General features: G+C 35.3%; 1 pseudogene; it reads left to right on the top strand.

Moving 5' to 3' along the window:
• Positions 1-231: 231 nt before the first annotated feature.
• Positions 232-17,552, top strand: part of LOC122910010 — a 195,354-nt pseudogene continuing 178,033 nt past the window's right edge.

A 17,552-nucleotide genomic window follows, 5' to 3' on the forward strand; every position in this document is an offset into this window, starting at 1 on the left:
ATTTACTGTGGGAAGGATGTCAAGGGAAATTGACCTCGTATGTGTGAAGACACAGATAGGGAAAACTGCTAAGTAGATGGATCAGAGTATAGAATGCCCTTGGGGGAGGGGGGAAAGATATGACAACACAGTAGAATGAAAACTAGACACTACGGCAAATCTAAGCAAAGGAGTTAGAGAGTGGTCAGGGGCCAGGCGCTGGTAAGGATGCTGAGCTTTATTCTAAGGACCATGGAGTGTCATGGGCTAGATGTACACTGGGCTGTTCTGGTGTATTTTAAATGTAGAATCCAGTCAGAATGTGGAGAATGTCTTCCAGGAGTCATGAAAAGCTTGGACAAGCTCACCTGCGATGTTTGCAGCTCTTCAGATGAGTTTGGTAACTTAGGAGTCTGGCAATGGTCAAGACATTTAGTAGTTATAATCTAGGTATATTGGATAGTTAAGGAAATAATTAAAAGGAAAAGCAAGTAGACAGAAAATAGAGGGATCAGTAGAGTAATGTGTGGAAGGAATACCTGTAAGTAATTGATAATATGGATATTTTAAGGAGTATTTTTTTTGAAATGCTAGCATTATATCTGCAAATATCTAACTTTTCTTTCTATTAATTTCACCTGGCTTGCAATAACGCCTTTTGACATACAGATTTAGATCTTCTTATGGTCTCCTCCATAACCCATATATTTTTTTGTATTTTTTTTCTTTTATTTATTCTATTCTAGATTTTTTTTTTAGAATCAAGACATCTGTATATTACCTTTTGTCTGTATCCATAATCTTCCTTCTCTTTGTTTTCACTTTTTGTCTTACTTTTGCATTCTGAAAGTTCATACAGACTCAACAGATTCAACTTCCAAGGTATTAACATCATAATGTATTGTTCCTCGTTAATTTATAATATTACAATGTTAATTTCAAAGCCATATTTTTTATCCTTTTTATTTACTAGAAATAATGGGCTCTGAATTATTAAAATTCTATAACCACTGAATTCTGGTGAAGGTGATTATTTTTCCAAAGTACTCACTTTTTTAATCTTTTTAAAAAATATATTATTTATTTATTTGTTGGAGAGATTGACACACACAGAGTGCACAAGTAGGGGAAACAGCAGGCAGAGGGAGAAGCAGACTGCTTGCTGGGAAGGGAGCTCAACTCGGGACTCCATTCCAGAACCCTGAGATAATGCCCTGAGCCAAAGGTAGATGCTTCACCAACTGAGGAACCCAGGTGACTGGTTTTTTTTTGTTGTTGTTGTTGTTGTTGTTTTGTTTTTGTTTTTGTTTGTTTTGTTTTGTTTCAAATATCCATGACATTCTCTTCTTGAAAATATTTCAGAAGTTTTAGATTGATTTTGTGAGAGACAGGGTATTAACAGAGCTTCTGTTAATAAGGGAAGGTCTATTTAGAACAAGTTATTGACCTGGAGTACAGTTCGTGGATTCCCTTTGGACCTCACAATGTGTGTCCTGTGGGGATCCTCCAATCAGATCTTTTTTTTTTTTTTTTAAGATTTAATTTATTTATTTGACAGACAGAGATCACAACTAGGCAGAGAGGCATGCAGAGAGAGAGAGGGAGAAGCAGGCTCCCTGCTGAGCAGAGACCCTGATGCGGGTCTTGATCCCAGAACCCTGGGATCATGACCTGAGCTGAAGGCAGAGGCTTTAGTCCACTGAGCCACCCAGGCGCCCCACTCCAATCAGATCTTAATCTGGCCAGATGCTAGGTGGAATTTTACATTAGCAGGCAGCGTCACAACAGCTGTGGAGGGTGGAAGGTAACTCATGTCCTCCCTTTTTCTCTTATCCCCATTAATTAATCTCCTTGTTATAATGGGGCAGATATTACTGTCCTTTCTATTTGGTTCTGCCTTATGCATGTATAAACTATAGCCACGACTGTGAATGAAGCATGTTGTGTTATACACCTGTGTATTGACAGCATTCAAGAGATGTCACTAAGATTATCAACATGCTTACAGATTCAGCAGTTTCTTATATTAAGAAAGATACATACATATATTTTCTTTAAAAGCCCACACCAAATCTATTGCCACCTTCCACCACTCTTTGTTCTAGAATCAGTTCTTTTTATGGGCTTTTTTTTTAAGATGAATTTTATCTAATTATGCTATTTGATTTTTAATTATATAAATTCCATCCAAAATTTACTTTAGAGTATAACAATTATATCAGTACCATTTGTTAAGTGTTTCAAATATAACTTGCACATTTTAGTGTCATCTTTATTAAAACAGAAAAAACTGCCAGTATGTTATTCACAGAGTTTTTCTACATAGCCCATTTTTCAACTATACATAAATAATACATTTCCATTCAATTGGAGAAAAGTATAGGAGTTCTATTGGTGGAATTTCATGAATAATAGATGTTCCAAGTATAACATAATAAATTAGAAATGAATATCTACTCTGAATTTTTTTGTTTGCATTTCTATCTATTTATCTATCAAGTGCCACAAGTGCCAACATTTTAAAATTATTCTATCTTTATAAAGAATTTTAATCTGGAAATGCAGGACTTCCCCCACCAACCTGCTGCCCATATATTCTTACTATGTGTCACCAACTTTGTGAATAATATTTGCAATTTCCTCGATTTTTGCAAAAATAATTTTATGATTTGATTATGACTTTATTATATTTATATTTCAATTTGTAGAAAACTATTATATTTGAAATATTTACTACTTCCCTCAGGGATATTCTATATCTCACCATCTATTTGGAATTTATCTTTTGCCTATAATTAAAGTTTTATAGTCTTTTTAAAGATCCTGGTGTAGGTGTTGCAGAATATTTATACATGACTATTTAATTTTATTGAAGCTGACCCATTATCTTTTCTAACATTTATTTATTTTAATGATACTTAGTGACATTTGTAAACTTCTACCTATATTCCACATAACATTGTATATAACAAAGGTCACATTTGATAAAATGACTTTTTAAAATAAGTTTTTATATTTTTTACTTCTTTCACACCAATATTGAAAGCACACACTTTATTTCATTAAGCTAATCAAGTTGACTATTAAAATCAATGTGGTTGACTTGGAAATCATATTCATTCATTAATGAAAAGTAACAATAAATAATAATGTAACTTTGAAACTCTTCTCCCTACTAAAAGAGGACAGACACAATTTTACCATGCTATAAACAAGTGTTTTCAATATAATTTTATTTTGTAAATAAACACAAATATTTTATTTTATTCCACACAGGAAAAAGGATAAGATTGGTTATTCATAAGAATTAATAAATAAAATATTTATCAACTATGAGTTTACTAGATCTCAAAATCAATTTGTCTCCATTAAAGACCAATTAAGATAATTATTTTCCTCACACAATATTATGAGAATATAGAGTATTGGGTCCAGTTGAAGGATATGGGTTTCACTTTTGAATTTTTCTCTTCATAACTATATGAATTGATTAAGGAAACATGCCACATCCTATGTAGTTTTGTATTTTCAAAGCAATACAATACTGGGCACAAACCTACTCAACGTTGGTTGGCAGAATTGATGACTTGCTCCTCACCATTTGCCTCTCTTCTGTTAAGTAGTATTTGAAGAACAGAACTTATCTTTAAGATATCTCTGATTTGTAAGACCATATCTCTTTTCTGCAAAATTAATATGTGTCGTGTTGATATTATTTTGGAATTTGTGAATGAAAGATTTACGTTTACTCCATGGCCCCTTTTGTTTAGATTTTATTTATTCGAGGGAGAGAGAGCATTAAGACAAGTAAGCGAGCGAGTGAAAGAAAGAGAGGGCAAACAAGGAAGGGAGGGAAGGAGGGGGCCAGTGGAAGAGGGAAAATCAGACTCCAGGCTGAGCAAACAGCCTGATGTGGGGCTGCATCTGGGGATTCTAGGATCATGACCTGAAGGAAAAGCAGAGGCGTAAGTGCCTTAACCACCCCGGTGCTTTTCTCTCCGTGGCTGTTTTGTTTTGTTTTGTTTTTCCTCCGTGGCTGTTTTAAAGGAATCTCCCAACAGATCATTTTCTATCCTCTATCCTAATAGATAATCTTTTTTTTTTTTTTAAGATTATTTATTTATTTATTTGACAGACAGAGATCACAAGTAGGCAGAAAGGCAGGCAAAGAGAGGAAAGGAAGCAGGGTTCTTGCTAAGCAGAGAGCCCGATGTGGGGCTCGATCCGAGGCCCCTGGGATCATGACCTGAGTTGAAGGCAGAGGCTATAACTCACTGAGCCACCCAGTTGCCCCATAGATAATCTTTAAAAAAATATACTTATTTATTTGAGAAGGAGAGAGCAAGCATGTGTGCAAAATCACAAGCATGAGGGGCCCAGGGAGAGTAAAGAAATTCCCAAGCCATTCCGTGCTGAGCTCAGAATGCCATGCAGGGCTCTATCTCATGACTCTGACATCAGGATCTGAGTCAAAATCAAGAGTTGGAGGCTTGACTGACTGAGCCACCCAGGCGCCCCCTAGTAGATAATCATCTATCCTAATTTCTATCAACTGAAAAATAATGACAAACTTTTATTCAAATTAATATAGCCAACAGCATAATAGTATTCATCATTTCTTGAAGAAATAGTTTGTAAAAGGAGCTATGATAGGGCCTCTAACTGTATTTCTTTTATGCTCATTTTACAAATAAAAAAAATATAAGATTCAACAAGAACAACAAAAATTTGCCAATTGCTTTCCACCTAGTAAATGACAGAGCCTGACTTCAAACCTGTCCCAGTCTCCATTGTTCATGAAATAGTGCATCTGCAGTATCAGATCTTTAATTCTCTTCCAAGGATGTAATAAGACCCACCTCCCCAACCAGAAGCCTTATGGAATTTGTCAAAACAGTAGTTTTTAAATGTTATGTGATCTTGTTTCACAGTTTCTGATACACATGGTGTCTGTTATTTTTCAATATTCTGTAATAGTCCGTAGCAGGAATGCAGAGAGGCATGGAATGTGAACACCACAGAGAAGCTCTTTGGTGCCATCATTAGACCTGGTGTTAAGGCTATGTTAGGATTCCATTTGAAATTTATTTTGTACTTTGGAAAGACAGACGAACTTCAGCTAAATAGAATTTAGCTTATACTTTCTTGCTATGCGTGCTTATTTGCATAAACAGACTCTCTTCTTTAAAAGCAGAAATGAAAAGGATCACTGTTTGGGTTTTCTTAGTTTCTTTATCTTAACATGAAAACTAAGAAGAAGATATTCGGAGGGTGATCATCTGCAATGAATATTTGCTTGTATATTAGTGTATGTGTGCATATATGTTGAGACAAGATTTGTTTTTCCCAACAAGGCAACAAGAGAATTTTTTGTTTTAATTTTTTAATTTTTTATAAACATATAATATATTTTTATCCCCCGGGGTACAGGTATGTGAATCACCAGGTTTACACACTTCACAGCACTCAGCATAGCACATACCCTCCCCAATGTCCATAACCCCACCCCTCTTCCCCCAACACCCCTCCCCCCAGCAACCCTCAGTTTGTTTTGTGAGATTAAGAGTCACTTATGGTTTGAGTAGAATTTTTTTTAAAGATTTTATTTATTTATTTATTTATTTGATAGAGCTCACAAGTAAGCAGAGAGGCAGACAGGGTGGGGTGGGAGAGCCAAAAACAGGTTCTCTGCAGAGAAGAAAGCCCAATGCGGGGCTTGATCCCAGAGTCCTGGGATCATGACCTGAGCCGAAGGCGGTGGCTTTAACCCACTGAGCCACCCAGGTGTCCCACAACAGGAGAATTTTAAAAGCCTTGATATTCTGGAAAAATGTATCATAACTATGCAAAACCGAGGTTTTCACAAGGTGTCTGATTCCTAGAAGATCACTTAGGACATGCTCTTGTCTTTTAATTCATGGCTTTCTATGAAAAAGCTGAAGTATTTTTTGACTTGGGCACTGCAAAGATAATTACAAAATGAGTACAAAAAATGTTAATCCCCTGTGTTAGCTTTCCTGATGGAATACATTTTTCAATAACTGAACTTGCCAGCGATTCTGCCGTTCTTTCTCAGCACCATCTGACATCTCTCCTCTTTTTTTAGTTCAGGTTCACTTAATAGCTCTGGTCAGGGACAAGTTCTCGTAAGTTTTGCACTGTTGCTAATTTCAATGGCTTAAAATTTCCTTGAGAGTTTCTCAAAATGGAAAATGCCTAAGGTCTGTCACTTTAGCATTGAAAAGAATTTTCTGGGAGGTGGAGTTCTGGCATGCAGATGGGCAATAAAAAATAAGTGCATCCCTTGTTAAGTACAAATAAATTATATTTGACAACTACATTACAAATTACATTTAGAGCTGAATGAGTTTTTATCTTCAGATTTTAAAAAGCTTATAAACTTGGCCTGACTTTAGTTATACTAACTCAACAGCATCCCAATAAAGTTACATATACGAGGAAATACACATGGTAGAAAATAAATCAATGTGTTTTACCTAAACTGCTCATTTACCCCATCCTTGATGAGTTTGAGAAATTTTGCCTGAACATCCTGAACATACCGAGGTGAAATGTGAGTCATAAAGCCATTTTACCAAAATTTTCACCTTTCCAAAATCCTGCCACTCCAATATAAAATAATTATCTTAAGCAATATTTGCTGAGATGGATTTTATTTCTTTGGTTCATACCTCTCCTTCCTAAAACCCACCTACTACTCTGTTTCTGTACCACACCAGGTATAGAGAATACAATTATAGTAAAAGAGAATCATGAGACTTAGATTCTGGTGGGAGTGCCCTGAGCTTGCTATTCTCTTCTCAGACCAGGTCCAAAATTTTAGACAATAGACTTTCCATAAAAGATAGAGTCTTAGACAAAGGTCACATAGAGAGTTGAAGGCAAGTGAATATTCCCTGCAGAATTAAACTCATTGTATCTGTCTTCATCACTTTCCTATTGGAACATTCTTTGATGGCAGGAACTAAAGCAGCCATTCTGAACTATGAGATAAAAGACTTATTGTTGAGAATGAGGATAGTAGAGCGTTGAAATAGAGGGGCCCTGGCTTTCTGATGATTTCCCCCAGCTGTCCTTACAACCCTGGACTAGATTACTAGATTTCTTTTGTGAATGTAGCACTGAAATGCACTTTAATCTTGTCCAGGCCATATTATTTGGAGTTTTTATTGAATGAACCTAAGGCTAACTCATAGAATAGTTTAAGATAGTGGTCAGAGGGCAAAATTAGAGAAGCCATTTTTGGAGTAGGACATTTTTCCACCTATGCATGGATCAAAGTAGTAGCATCTGGTATGTTAACAGAATGTTAATGTCCCAGCTACACAGCAGTAATAGAAAAGCTCAGTGTCCGTGTAACATTGGATGAGCAGTAGAGTGAACGTGCTCTAATGCAAATCCTGATTCCCCACAGCCATACCCAATGATGCAGGGGAGACATTTTTTTAGGATGGAAACACTTTGAAATCTTGCAGTTTTCACAGTGGGGACTAATAGGCTAATGAAATTTTGCATTTACATTACATGCCATGTTATGGTAAATCTTCGTGTAAAATGCAATTAATTGGGAAATCTGCACCAAACCCTTGTATCTTATTTTTTTCAAGATTTTTTTTTATTTGAGAGAGGGAGAGGAGGATAGAGAGAGAAAGAGAGAGAGAGGGACGGGGGAGGGACAAAAGGAAAAGAAGAGAGAGAGAATCTCTAACAGACTTGAGTCTGCACCAGGAGCCAAGGGGAGCTCAAACCCAACACCCTGAGATTATGACCTAAGCTGAAATAAAGAATGAAACACTTAACGGACTGAGCCACCTAGGAACCTCACAAACCCTGTATCTGAGTCTAGTTCTCAGAAAGTAGAGCCCGAGACAAAATCTGATTTGGAAGAGTAGAATCACTTAAAAGTAAGAGGGAGGGGAAAAAGCAAGGTAAGAAATACTGACTTTTCCATATACTTTAAATGTAATGTGTTTCTGAATTTTGTTCGCCAGCCAAAAATGTGTGCACGGGTACCACAAGTGGAGATAGAGGAGCAGAAGCCTGGGAGACATTTTCTAGTGAGGGACAGAGATAAACACAGGGTAGCATTGCATGCTATAGTGGGTAAATTTTAGTTCATATGATTCTTGTGGGGAGCAAAAGGAAATTTTGTTGACTCTATATACATGCAAAATAGTAATAGCACTGCTTAGTTTTATTAGCATAAAATTAATCTTGTCCTCTAAAATAAGTAACTTCAAACAAAATCTCAAGAGCCAAAATGTACAAAGTGGGTAATACTCCATTTATATATAAGGCCTTTCCTTATCTGGAACAAATGCCCTAAACTAAAGCTGAAAGGTTTGTTCTGGATGTTTCGAGCGATTATAGGCTTTGGATATTAGCCTTTTGGAACACCAATTTGCTGCACTATGAAACCACAATTTTTAGATGGATAAAGAACTTTGTTTAGAGAAATAATTGTATCCATACCGTATTATGATTTATTAACCAAAGCCAGTCCAGACACAGCTCCTAGAATGACAAAGTTTGAATTCACTGTCAGCCGGAACCATGTTTGCTTTAGAGCCAAGATTAAATTGACTAACAGAAAGAGAAAGACGAGGAGGGAAGGAGGCGAGGGAAGAAGGGAGAGAGGAAGGATTTCTTTCCCACAGTTTGTAAACTATGATTTGTACCCTTTTAATATAGGACCTGCATCTGGGTCTGCTAAAATTTGAGGCGAGGCAGTGTCTACATAATGAGCCAATTAAAACTCCTGGAATTGTAGTCAGTTTATCTTGACAGATGGTTATAACACTGCTAGAAATGGTTTGCAGACACGAGAGGGGAATTCCAAAGCCATGTTCATTTACTGAATTCCAGTGGATGGTGAAGAGGTCACTTTTAAAAGGTAATTTCAGAATGTTTGCCAACACTGCGTGTCTAGAAAAAGGAAGGTAAGGATTTATGAATGTCACCATCTATGTTCTAGGGATGATACTATAATCTTTTATGAGGTGTGGGAGAATCCTTAGAAGAGACAGATAAGAATGTTAATTTCAAGTGCTTGTATCATACTCAGTAAAGCCTCAAGCAAGACAAAACAAAATTAACTGCCCAGAAAATCTTAACTTATTTCAGGAGAGGAGAATCCAGATAGTCCCAAATAAAACTGTAGCCTTCGACATGCCTATAAGGGTGGTAGCACGTCATCGACCTGAGAAAGGGGATTCACATAAAAGGTCCGACCTGCCATGATCAAAAGATGAAAGGTTATTTTTAAAGATGCACTTCTCTTCCAAGGGGAAGAGACATTTGTATCTTAGCCAAGCCAACATGTATCTGATTGTTTCAGAAAATGTTACAGCAATGGCAGGCACCTGATTCCCAGAAGCAGAATTGCCAAATGAACAAACTAAGGAAAATAACCTCAGAGGCCATTTGGACTCAAAACCAACAAGGCTTCTGTGATTCTGGCTGAATTTCCTGGGTCTTTTGAAACAAGTTTTTGGCAACATTGGAAGTCTCTAAATATTCAGGATACGTTTCTTAAATTTATACTGGAAGATGGATGAAGTATGCTGGAATTTATACTAAAATTAGAGTTTTTGTTTCTCAGGACACTGATCCAAGGACACTTACATTTAGAAAGCCTGGCAAGAGCTATTTAGAGCTGGCTGTAGCAGACAGGGCCCTCTTAGCTCCAGGCTTCATTTTTACTCTGATCGTTTACCATCCACTGAAACTCTAAAATTTGGTGGGTCGGTCTATGAGGTTCTTTCTGCTGCTGTAGCATAATTACCACAAACTCAGTGCCTTAAAACAGCACAAGATGATTATGTTGCAGTTCTGGGAGTCAGAAGTGTGAAGTGGATCAGCAGGGATACATTCCCTCTGGATGTTCTAGGCAAGAATCCGTTTCATTGCCTTGACAACATCTGGAGGCCATGTGATTTCTTGGTTTACATCTATCCTGGTACTCTGTCTTCAAAGGTAACAGCACAGCATCTTCAAAGCCTGACCTCTCTCTACTTATTCTTTTTCCCTGTATATGATATACAGCAAGATCTGTATCCGTCTGTCTGGCTGTCAACTTCGCTTTCATCACACTTAACCCTTACTTCCTTCTTATAAGGACCCTAGTGACGACCTTGGATCCACACAGATAATCCAGGAAAATCTTCCCATCTCAAGATACTCAGCTTAATCACATCTCCAAAGGTCTTTTTCTATATCAGGTGACCAATTAACAGGTTCCTGAGGATTAGAATGTGGACATTTTTGGAGAGTCATTATTCTGTCTCTCATGGTGGTGACATGGTGTTGTCTTCCATCCAATGGGTTAAACAGCCAATACAAGGAAATCATTGTGGTTTCAGCACAAATTTTGGCAACAGGAGACAATTGAGGATTAGTAGGCTATCTAGAGGGAAGGAATTGCTATTTTCAAAGAGTGATTGAAATATGAGTTACTAATTTTAACTGGAACTTTTATTTCTTGAATAGAGATTAGGACTTGTCTCTTAAGGTGGGTGAAAAAAAAAAAATCGTATACTGTTTTGGCACATAACCAGTGTTAAAGGTTGAGAAAAGTTTGAAGAGGGGAACAGGAACATTCCTTCTCAGTGTATGATGGGCGATTGTATAATCTAGTTCATACCCTGCACTGACAGATGCCCCAAACCTACACTGTCTCATGAACTCATGGAGGTGCTCTTCAGAGATTCTTGTGCTCTGCTCCCACCATCAAAATTTCTGTGATAAAATCAACGAACACTTCACCTCTCCTCATCATCACCATTATCCTGTCCACATAGACCCTCACTTTTGAAGTCTCCTCACCGTTCTTTGTGGTGTTCTTGGATTCCTCTTAAAATGCCTGAGTTGACTCTCTACCTCTTACGGTCTATTGATGTTACCCACCCCCACATCCTCTGAGTGTGCAGATCCCCCAGAGTAACCACTCCCATCACTGCGTTGAGCATGAGTTAGGCATCACTCTATGGTGCTTTCCAAATGACAGGGCATATATACTTCAAGTTCTTGGTAATTTCATAAAATCCATTTCAGTAGGTATGAAGCTTGAGTAGTGACACCCTCATAGAGACTCATATTACTATAGAAGCCAAATGTTCTTTCAAAATTTCTCTTCATCCAGTCCCTTTGCAAGAACATATATATTTGTTTGTGTAGTTTTGAGAGTTTTACCTTCGTTCTAATGGAAGACAGTATCTTCAATATTCTGAACTATAAGCAAACTTGCCCTTTGGAAAACAACACTATATCTTCCAAGGCTATAAATAAACCTGTCACTTGGGAGACATGATCTCTGTATTCCAAAGAGTTTGCTATACAAACATTCTTGAAAAGATATTTCAGAAGAAAGGGACATCAGTGCCTTGTCTCCAGGATCTGCAGGCATATGAAAAAGACCAACGGAGAACAGCCTACAAATAGAAGATCTGAATTGCTTCTATTCTGTGTTCTGACTGTTGTCTCCTTTATTAATTATGACAGACAGAAGGATGATAGGCAGCTTGGTTTTGTTTAGTATTGTAATGAAAGAAGGAATAATTCAGGACAGTAAATATTTCCTCTAGTTCTCCCAACTCCCATTTTCAACATCATATTTTCCAAATTTATGTTATATTATGTTACTAGTAAGTGGCATATTGAAGCTGGCTCATACTACATTATGAGAGTCAATTATTAAATGTTCAAGAATTTTACATGATAATTATTAAAAACAGCTAGTGTTAAAAAAGAAAATACATAAACTTATAATTATTGAATTACTTTAAAAAAGCAATGAATACTGTAACATATTGCTTATGATTTTGAAATATTTACCATAAAGCATACTTTTGAGTTTATATGTATATAGTGTATCTCTATGATTAGACTAAATATACAAGTTATCAATTAGCTGCTGTGACTTCCTCATAATGTAACTTTAATTTTTTGTTAATCTAGATCTCTCTAGCTCTATAGATACATAGAAAAAATATATTATAAGCCTATTTTACTTTATATGTATGTGTATATCCTTTATTTTTTGTTAATCTTTATGTATAGTTATATAGATAAGATAGAATATATTACAGATCACTCTTACATCATATCTTCATGTGCTATTCTTAATTTTGTACATATCTTAATATTGGGTAAGTGATGTGCTTGAGGTAGGAACCATTGTGCTATGCTATCCATTTGTTAAATATTATATATAGCTTTAGAACTCAAGGTAGATGTTCACAAGTTTTGTTAGTTATGTGTTTGAATTATTTTCTTTAAAATCACAATATTTGTTAGAATCTCAATGAATCTTTACCATGTCTTGAACCTCAATATATCCCTATACGAGATATTCAAACCTTCTTCTGGGCCACCAGATATGATAGACAACTGCTTTATAGACCTCACATAGATCAACAAAAAAGAATTATGAAGAGTTTTTTTTTAATATAAAAGAAAAATTAGAAGATATTTTCTTAAAGTAACAGTATTATAGCAAATATCTATGAGAGAAAATAAGCATGCTAATTGTTAGCATTTAGTGAAGTTTGATTGATTACAAGCAGTTGGAACTTGGATGAACTTCAGTAATTTGGCAGAATAAAGAGGCAAGATTCGATTTTTCTTGAAATATTTTTAGAACAAAAATGAATTGAGAAACATTAAAGAAAACTGAACTACTTTCTAAGATAAACAAATGAAATATTTGTCAATTAAATAAGTTATAAATCATTTTAAATTTGGGAAATTAATTCATGAAAATACTCATTCATAAGATAACCTTCATAAAACAGCATATCTCAAGAATGACAACATGCTGTAGTATCCAGTGCTGTTTGGGGATAGTAGAATAAATTACTGTAACCATTTTTATTCTTATATTTGATATCTAAGTAGTGATTATGTTGGAAAAATTAATATCAGTTTGAGCAAAATCTTATTAGAATTTTGGTATCATGAAACATCATGTTTTAGCACTGTGATTATGTATTATGAGTTAAAGATATGCTTAGAACAAATTTTGGTGTGTATTTATCCTTCCGATGTGAGTTTTGCAATTTATAATAATAATCGATACCTCAATTCACCCAAATGACAGGCTACGTAGTACTTCGCCATGTGACAACTATGATATGTTAATTTTTCTGTTGATCTACATACATGTATAGTTTTATAGATGTAATAGAAAGTATTATAGACTGTTTTGCTTAATAAGTGGAATATTTGTAATAAACAGAAATAACTGCAGGTGATTACATACTCTTCAGCTCTCCACAATTAAACCATTGCTGTTGTCTGATTTGGTCAACTACACTTGCATAGATTTAAGAAATGTGCATGATCCCTGAAGGCACATGAGTTTGTGACCCCAATCTAGATATCAGAATTGCCAGATTGGTTCCATTTGAAAATGCCAAAGATGGAATGTGGTTTCTTAGTGCTTTTCCTTTCTGAAAAGACATTCTTTTACCTTTTTCTTCCTGAAAAATTAGTCTTATGAAGATCACATATGTACATCTATAAATAGACAAAATCAATTTTCATATGATTTTAGAAAATATACATTAAATCAAATTAGATATTTACATATATTCTGAACACTCAGTACCTTTTATAGATTAGTATCATAGATATATGTACATTAAATAAAATTTTCTTTAAAATATAATCCAGCATCAGTTTTAAGGCCTCACTATTCATATACTAGATTAATCCTAGTTAGATCAAACTTGTTTAAAATGTGTGACTGAAAGTTTGTCAGTTACAAAAAGGAGAAAAAATACATCATATATTTATTAAAAAAATAAATAAATAAATTTTAAAAATAAGGAGAAAAAACACAGAAACACAAATTAATTTTATTATCTTCCAGTTTTAAGAATGAAGAAATGAATATGCTTGTTCTAAAACAAACAAGTGTGGGTTTGATGCTTTATAAAAACCTATACCAAATAATGTCATTTATGCAACATGTATTTGCTGAAATATGCTTAGGTGACAGTCTAGTTTTAAGTGTAAAGATACTTCATTAAAGGAGATCAACAAGATTCCAGGGCTCAGTGATATTATTCAGATTGGAGAAGAACAAAAATCAGTAAAAAGGAAACAAACAAAAACCATTGTGGTAAACACTGTTGAGAAAACATGCTAAGCGATACCAGACATGCTGTTTTCTTGTTTTTGTTTTTTGTTTGTTTGAATTTTTATATGAAGTGAGAGAATAGTGTGTGTTTATGGAAGTAGGAGATGGGATTGATCAGAGTGGTCTCCCTGTATAAATGGTATTTTAGCCGACACTAAAGACTGAAAATGAGGCAAAGAAAAGAAAACCCAGAAAAATCATGTTTGAGGAATAAAAAACAGTGAACCAAGTCCATGAGACAGAATGAAATCCCCAAGTAGCAGACACAGAGAATAGTAAGGGAGACAGAAATATGAAGTTATCTGAGGGGTGTATTATTCTTTTGAATCTCAAAAGGAGTTAACCTAATCTTAATTAACTTACCTCTTTCAATGCTGAATTTTCAAATACAGCCCTACCCATATGACATACCCATGTGACCTCATTTAAACATAACTATCCCTTTAAATGCTTATCTCTAAGTGTAGTTACATTCTGAGGTTCTAGGCTTGGGAGTTAAATATATGAATTTTGCAAGGACACAATTTAGCCCACCATGCTTAATGAAGTCTACTGTTTATTTTGCATATTCTGTTTAGTAGTTTAATTTCAATAAGATCAGAGAAAACACTAAGAATGTTTCATTGCAGGTTTATGGCCACTACATAATAGATTTTGGTATTTTTTTGATAAGTAGTCCCATTACATTTTTAAAGAATCTGAATTCTTTCCTTATTGTGTATAGAGCTACAAAAGCATTGTGTGCATGTGTTCGGATGTATCTGCATATGTACATATCAGTTTGCTCAATTTGAGAATCAGGTTAGATCCACTATATTCCACTATATGCTTACTGATACTCTTATCTCCTTGTTTTCTTAGCTAGTGAGAAAGGTGTGTTAATGTTTTCCTATCTGATTATGGATTTGCCTATATCTCTTTTTAACTGTGTCAAATTTTGCTAAGGGTATTTTGAAACTGTATTAGTGAGTATTTATAGACTTTGAAGTGTAATATCTTACTGTTGGGTTGATCATTTTGACATTATGAAATGGCTCTTTTTATCTCTAGCCTGAAAAACTCCCTTTAGTACTTATTTTAGTGCTTAAATTTTTAGAATCCTACCTTGCACAGATTCAGAATTTGACAAATCCTCAAGGCAGGAACAGAGCTGGGATTTGGTTCATTATTTAGGCACTGTAAGTGTTCAGTTTTGTCACTCCTTTTTAATGAGACCACCAAAAGTCCTCTCCCTCAACAAAAATGTACTGAGACCCAGTGTGCATTCCCAGCCTCTAACATGAACACAGGTATGGCAGTATCCCTAAGGAAAAAAATGTGCTGACTTCAACTCAACTTTATTTAGAGAACCTCATCTCTATGTCCATAACATTTCTAAGGTCCCGACCCCTATGAAACTCTTTATTTTTCTGAAAACATATTTTATATATATATATATATATATATATATATACACACATACATATATGTATGTATGTGTATGTATGTATTATGTATACAAATATATTTTTTATTTCTTTTCAGCATAACAGTATTCATTGTTTTTGCATCACACCCAGTGCTCCATGCAATACGTGCCCTCCTTAATACCCACCACCTGCTTCCCCCAACCTCTCACCCCAGGCCACTTCAAAACCCTCAAGTTGTTTTTCAGAGTCCATAGTCTCTCATGGTTCACCTCCCCTTCCAGTTTCCCTCAACTCCCTTCTCCTCTCCATGTCCTCCATATTATTTCTTATGCTCCACAAATAAGTGAAACCATATGATAATTGACTTTCTCTGCTTGATTTATTTCACTCAGCATAATCTCTTCCAGTCCCGTCCATGTTGCTACAAAAGTTGGGTATTCATCCTTTCTGATGGAGGCATAATACTCCATAGTGTATATGGACCACATCTTCCTTATCCATTCATCTGTTGAAGGGCATCTTGGTTCTTTCCACAGTTTGGCGACCGTGGCCATTGCTGCTATAAACACTGGAGTACAGATGGCCCTTCTTTTCACTACATCTGTATCTTTGGGGTCAATACCCAGCAGAGCAATTGCAGGGTCAGAGGGAAGCTCTATTTTTGATTTCTTGAGGAATCTCCACAATGTTCTCCAAAGTGGCTGCACCAACTTGCATTCCCACCAATACTGTAAGAGTGTTCCCCTTTCTCTATATCCTCTTCAACACATGTTGTTTCCTGTCTTGCTAATTTTGGCCATTCTAACTGGTGTAAGGTGGTATCTCAATGTGGTTTTAATTTGAATCTCCCTGATGGCTAGTGTTGATGAACATTTTTTCATGTGTCTAATCAGACACATGAAAAAATGTTCATCATCAACAGATTATATTTTTATTATTTACTAGGTCTTGTTATAGTTATTGGAGGTAATAACATTCTATTCTTGAGCTAATCTATCTTAATCAGAAAAGGCAATCTTCATTAAAATTAAAGGCTGCAGTCTTACATATGTAATATTTGTCATATTTTAAAAAACTGAGTAAAAATAAAAATGCCATATTAACTCTGGTATATCCTATAAGAAAAAATAATTTAAAATACATGTGAAGCACTTTGAACTCATTGAATCAAATGATTAATTCTAGTATCAAAGAAGTTCTTATATTTATCTTAGATAGAAAAATATAGTATTAAACTTAAAATGTTAGATTTCCTGGTGAAGTTTATATTTTTGTATGAAATTATACAAGCATCAGTGTAAATTAGGCAAACTATACCAATAATTCTTACTCCCATCTCAAGTCAGCTGCAGAATTTTCTTTTATGTTTTTTTTTAAAGATTTTATTTATTTATTTGACAGATAGAGATCACAAGTAGGCAGAGATGCAGGCAGAGAGAGAGGAAGGGAAACAGGCTCCCTGCTGAGCAGAGAGCCCGATGCCGGGCTCGATCCCAGGACCCTGGGATCATGACCAGAGCCGAAGGCAGAGGTTTAACCCACTGAGCCACCCAGGCACCTAGGCACCCCTTTTCTTTTATGTTTTATTGTAACTTATAGCCTACACAAAATCCTAACTGAAAAGAGTTTGACAGTCTGTGTTTTACCCTCCTCTAGACAATAGGACACATCCTCAAACCATATTGTACAATTTGTCACAAATTGCAGTTTACTCAAGAGAGACTTAAAATGATGATGAATGACAGAATTAGTTAGAATAAGTTACACTGACTTTGAAAATGATTTCTAGTCCACATTGGGAAGCCATAAAATCGAGTCACATAAACTAAATCAAATCTGGCAGGGAAAAATTTCAGACACCAGGAGATATTCTTTGTCATGAGAGCATATTTTGAAATTTAAATAAGAATATATACAAAATACATTTTCTGAATATCTTCAACTTTTTAAAAATTACTTTGACTCATAAGAAAAAAAAAAGTAAACTAGATCTGACCTTATGG

Source organism: Neovison vison, chromosome 6, assembly GCF_020171115.1.
Source record: "Neovison vison isolate M4711 chromosome 6, ASM_NN_V1, whole genome shotgun sequence".
NCBI classification, from domain to species: domain Eukaryota; kingdom Metazoa; phylum Chordata; class Mammalia; order Carnivora; family Mustelidae; genus Neogale; species Neogale vison.